Consider the following 6,378-nt stretch of genomic DNA (forward strand, 5'->3'; position numbering starts at 1 on the left):
CCATCTTGAATTTGATGTGCATAAAAATGCATTTATATATGAAGCTCTGTGTCTGCATGTTCTAATTGTACATAGGTGTCTTTGGCTGCAGATTTGTACCTTGTGAAAGACAACCTTCTCAGCATCTCAGAAAAAATAAAAATTAAATACTGTGGAAGAAGATCCTTATGAGTTTGGACAACTTGGAAACCTTGATGTAAGAGACTTTTCAGTAAGGCTGTGGCCTTCATTGTAAAACCTCAGTTTGCAGGTGGTTCAAAACAAGGATTTTAGATGGAGAAGACTAATTCCAAAACCTGTGTTCCAGGTGCTCCATCTGCTGAGTAGGTAATTGGACACTTGTGGATCATTGAGGGAGATGTGCAGTGGTACTCCTAGCCTTTGGTGGGTTTATGGATGTGGTCATTTGTAAGGTCAACTTTTTTCATGGAAATGTCTCAGCCTGGAGCAGTCTTCCTGATGCTGTGCATGGGGAAGCTGTTCCATTGACAGTCTGTCAAGAGACTGTGTTGGAACTTGCTGCTCTGCTTCTTTGGATTATTCTTTAGCACATAAAAAATCCCCTCTTTCCTGCAGTTCAATAAGTACTTCTGGTTTTGGCTTTTTGAGGTTCTCACATAATTTTGGAAAAAGAATTTTAGCTTTTCAATCACATTGCTACCAGGCATTTTTGAAAGGTTTAATGAGACTTTTTCTGCTGTACTATTGACCCTGTTCCTAAATGGCAACTAAATTTAATATTAACTTTTCTAATGGGAAACTTCTTTGAGTCATTAGCAAACCTGTTTCTTTCCATTTTCCTACAAAGACAATCTAAGATGAGGCAATTGTATCTGTCAGACGAGTGGGAAAGTTTAAAGAATTTTTAAGGACAAAAGGGTTTTTTAGCTTTTTCCCAACATTGTTGTGTAAGTTCATGTCAGATTTTTTTCTCTCATCTTAGCTAATTAATCTGCTGCTGTGGCTTTTTTTTTTTTTTTTTTTTTTTTCCTTAATGTGATACATTTGCAGTAGAAGCTGCTTTTATACTCCAGATGTTTAAGGGTCTGTGGAGGAGGGTTTTTACATTCCTAGGGCAAGGTCATATACTGAGATCTGCCAAGTATTCCAAGGGGCTCCCTGGTGCAGCAGGGAAGGTTTATCCCTGGAGAGCTGTTTATGTATGAACTTGCTAGGAAGTAACCAAGACAGAGCCTCTGATTTAAACAGGCATTAAGGAGTGGTCAGGTCCCATCAGTAGTGTGGGTTTGCTCTGTCAATAACTAAGATTTATGTGATGGTTGCCTGCAGTTGAATTCACACTTACCTTGTGCTGGAGCACTGGAGTACTGTTTGTAGTTACTGATGAGCATAAGTAAAAGTCAGGTAGGGAAAGATGAGTTCTTTTTGAGATATGGAGCTCTTTCTCTGATAATGTGCCTGTTTCCAAACAGAAACTCACTTTGCAAGTCAATGCACATTGTATTGTCCATGCTGCCTGAGCTGGTGGCAGTCCATTGGCTTCAGTCAGTGCCTCAGCAGAGGGAAGGAGGCAGAGAAACCTTGCCTAGCTGAACACTTGAGGACAAGATTTTGCAACATGATTAATCTTATTAAAGTAAGATTACAAACACTTTAAAAATATGAGCTTGCACTTGAGCTTGTTCAAACCTCATATGCATGAGGTTCTATGTCTGACTTGGACCTTAAACTTCTCTTCAGGGACGTCTTGTGCTTCAGGAGAGATAAAAGTGCCAGCAGGAGCCTTGTTTCTGAGGGCACCAGCACTGCTACACAGCAGGAGCACAGTTTAGCCATTGCCTTACCAGGATATTTAGCAGGTATTTTAGAAGAGTGATAAAATGTGTCATTATTGAATTACACTCCCCATCTGTGCTGCTTGTTCCACTGCAGTTACTTCCCAGGCTTGCTTCTTCCCCATCCCAGGTACCTCTTCTGTATCCCTTCTCTGCCTGCCCAGCCCCAGGCACTACCTCCCATGCTTATCCCCTTCCATGCACCCTGCTGTTAGACCAACTCTCTCTTTTTGAGCTTCATAAACCCAACAGCTGCCTGTGGTTCCCTACCTAGGTGCTCTTCCTCCCTGCTGGGTTCCTGCCTGTACTGCTCCTTCACCCTGTTTGGTTTACACACAGCCCATCCTTGTCCCCTGCTGCCTCTGATCTACCCCCACACATTTCCAGCCATTGCACAAAAGTCTGGGAAGTCAAAGTTTTTCAAAAATAAACTAATTATAATTTTTTGCTGATGGATTAATACAGATTTTCTACCTCCATTTCTCAGAGTTATCTGAAATTATTTTGCTGGGGGTTAGTAAACTGTTCTCACAAATTGTGATCTTCACAAAAAAAAAAAAAAGCAGTAGGCTGGAAATACTTGCCCAAGCCCAGTTAATTTTGCAGCATTACAGGCACCCCAAAGCATTGTTTTATAATGGCACTATTTGATAACCATTTCAAGTGGCTGACACCAGCCTGTGGGCAGGCCCTGGCTTCCCAGCCCAGCAGCAGTTTGCCATGGTGAATGTTTGTCACTGTAATTCCTCTACAAATTATCTGCAGCCAGGATTTTCTAAAGCATTTGAGAGAACAAGATGCATTCAGCCATCACTGGGTTCTGAATTAAAATGGGATTTAAACGTCACTGCTTGAAAATCCAGGTTTTAAGATTGCAGATGGGTACTTCCTTTGAATAGTCCTTCTATTTAACCAGCACATAAATCTGTGGTTGTACATTGAGGTGAAAATGATTTATATTATATTCACACTTGAATTCTTCAAAATCTTTCACTGTGCTTTCTGATGCTTCATACCAAACAAGCATTAAATGCAAAAGAAAATGCTCTAGCCCTTTATATATATCTAAGCTTTTAATATATATATTTATAGTGAGACCCAGGTATCATGGATGTCACACTGACACAAGATTGTCTCCAGAGAAAGAAAGAAAGAGATAGGTTAACCAGAGACTAACTTTTATTGTGCATTTTTATGCAACAGAACAAATGGAACTGGAGGTATGTAGTAATAAAACCAATATTCAAATTAGAATTAACACCTGAAATAGTAAACTGTAGGTAACAAATGTCTTTATAATTAAAAAATATTGACTGTTTAAAAAATTCTCTAAGATTTTATATTCTTTAAAAGAAATGTGTGTTGCCACATAGAAAACAATTCACACATCCTATAGAAATTGTCACAAAAACCTTACTAGTCTATATTACACTATGCACTTTTCTTTTGTACAATATCTGATAAAGGTCTATCCCTAACCTGTACTTACTCTACACAGTACAATCATCATAAGAAAGTATTCATAGAATTAACTACACCATAACAATAAAAATATCAGGATTAATGTTTTTTTTTAATCACAGTTTCTCCACAAATATTTGTCATAGAAAATATAGCGAAGGCATGTTGGCACAGATGGGCGTGCGGTGCTGCTACACAAGGTTTGAGAGAAGGCAGATACATAAATGACAGTAAGATTAAAGCCTATGGAAGGATAAGACAAGAATCTCTATCCTCCTGGGACTTTCTGGAGTGACATGATAGATAGCAGCTTCCTTCTGTGGCTGGGAAGGGATGTGCTGGCTTATAATGCACACTGCCTAAATATGGATATCTCCCTCTGCAAGGGCTTATGTGCTATCTATTATTTCAGGTCCCATATCTAACATATTGCAGATATTTAGATGCTTCAATGTGTCTGATTTTATAACACCTAATGAACAAATTAACTGGAATAAGTTATGCAAAGTTTGGGATTTTAAAAATGAAATGTGTGGGTCAAGTGGCCGTGATGGCAATTAAAAACAGACAGCTGACAAAAGTTTTTATACTCTGTTATTTTAAAACCAAACATGAACAAAAATATGAGCTGGTGTCTGTTAATGCCTGTCTGTGACCATGATTCATGTCACTGGCCAGTGCACATAAGCAATTGAGGACAAAATTTTGTTCATAAAGAAAGGTCCAAACCTGGAAAGCCATTTCTACTACCAAAGTGGCTTTCGGGATGAAATTATACTTTTGGTTATTTTGCACAATGAGACAGAGGATTGTGAGTGGCTCCAGGATGCTGGCTATGCTTTTTACACTAAAAATAAAGCTAGGCTTACTAGTTATTTCAGCAAATCTTTCAGTTATTAAGTGAAAGGTCTGTCCAGTTCAGTAATTCTGTTCTGTGACTGTTAAAAAGTGTTTATATCTTAAACATCATACAATAAAGCATCTGAAAGGAAACCATCACAATGTTTACAAAAATACAGCATGATACATATCGCTGTGGACAAATTTACAGTATTATGTTGACTCACACATTCTGACATGTTTTACCAAATAGTTCTGGCATGTGTCACCACATTAAACATAGACCAGCAAGACTTACACCATCTGAGTAATGTAACATCTTCTATTATAGTTCTTTTTAAAAAAGTGTAAGCTCAACACCGAAAAGCTACTATAGGATATCTGTACTGTGACATTTCTATACACTGAATTTCTCCTCCAGAGGCCACCATGTGGTGTGACCACTCCAACAAAGTCACCTCCTGTCTGTGATGAAGGAATGCTGTTCTAAACCCATTGTTCTAGTGAGGTCCTGTGTGACTAAACTGCTAATTGACTTTTAGAAAATAAATTAACTATTTTGGGGCCAGTGAGTACCTTCCAACCCCCTTTCCAAAAAAAAAAAAAAAAACTCACCAAAGTGAAAGCAAGTTAAAGTGAGAGGTATTGGACATTTGAGGGCCTAAAGCATATGGGGCCAGAGCAAAGTCCTCTCTGTGGCAGTGCAGGGTGAGCCCATGTCTCTGACACTCCAGGGGCCAGGAGAGAGCAGTCACAGGGAACCCACAGGCAAAGGGGAGGCAGAGGGCAGGAAGGAGCTCCTGTGTGGGTGAGCTGCAGGCTCTGCACCCCAGAGAGCCCCTCCTGTCTCTGGGAAGGGTCCAGTGCCTCCTGCCTTGCCTGGTGTGTGGGCAGCAGGTGGGGAAGGGCAAAAGGAGCCATTAGTAGCTACACTTGTGGCTTGCAGGCGGTGAGGAAAGCTGGGAGGAGGAGAGACGCGTTCAGGAGAGCCAACGCTGATGAGGTAGCACTAAGGATGGACAAAAGAGGAGTGAGCTTTCTTTCCAAAGAACACTTCCCTCTACCTGCCAGTGGGGAAATGTTGCCTCAGGAAGTGCTGGTTCAGGCTGTGGAGGGTGCCAACACTGGCCTGAGTGAGCACACAAAGGTAAGGAAATGGAAACACCCTGTTGTGGAAAGGAAAGGGCATGTTTCTTTGGCATTGCATATTTCTGGCGTGGATCAATTTAGAGGGACAATAAACTCCTAAACATTTAAAATTAAACTCTTTTTTTGTGGACTGACATCTGTTTTTAAAGCTAGTATCTGCTTCCAGTGTTGTGCACCATTGTGAATTCTGCTCCAACAGCTCCTTTCTTACAGCTCTCAGTCTGGATCCTATGTCTACTTACTACAGAACAATAACCCAGGTTCTTCTTGCCCAGCCCCTCCCTGAATGCAACACTGAGCAAAACCAGCACGTTGCCTCACCTCTTTCAAGGAATGGATATAACACACAAATTAAAGTGAAAACAAGAAAAGGCAATTTAAAGCCTCTAAAGCTACGTAATATGGCTGCAGAATAGGAACAGACAAAGGAAAATCTGTCTTCTGAAATGGCAATTTGTTTTTAGCAATCTTGTTTTAATGAAAACTGTCATGATCAACTCTAATCCTCTAGAAATCTAGATAAATATACTGTCTATCTGATATACAATGCAATTTTTATCTTTTAGAAGTGCCTGTTATTGTTCTGGGTCTTTGAAGGATTCTGCTGTTGATGAGTACTGCTGTTTTACTTGGGAAGCTTAATTTCCTGACAGATTTGGCTAAGAAAGTTCCTGGATTTTCTATCTTGTGTGGTATTTTAAGGTAGCATTTATAATTATGTTCTTTTCTGTTAGCAAATGGGAAATCACTTTTTTTTTTTTTTTGTTGTAAGTGTGCAGACTTGTACTTAAATCTTCTAGTCAGTGAAAGCAAATAGCACCCAGCTGTTTCAAGTCCAGACCCGGGATGGTTGTCAATAGACCGAAGAGATAGTAGCTGCTGTTTCTTTTGACATTTTTATAGTTTTTAAATGACCTTTCCTCTACAACTGGATGAAATGAACTGCACGTTCCCTTTGAGCGTGCAACGAAGGGCTTGGAAATAATAGGCACTGAGAAGTCCCATAAAGCAGGTCTGGAAATGGAATTCTCTCTGTTAACTGGGATAGGGTAGGAGGGAGAGCTGAAATGCAGGGTGTGTCCGAGCATGCTTTGGGCTCCCGATGGCGGCGGGGGGCAGCAGGCTGGGCAGT

Source organism: Erithacus rubecula (genome assembly GCF_903797595.1).
Source record: "Erithacus rubecula genome assembly, chromosome: 5".
NCBI lineage: Eukaryota > Metazoa > Chordata > Aves > Passeriformes > Muscicapidae > Erithacus > Erithacus rubecula.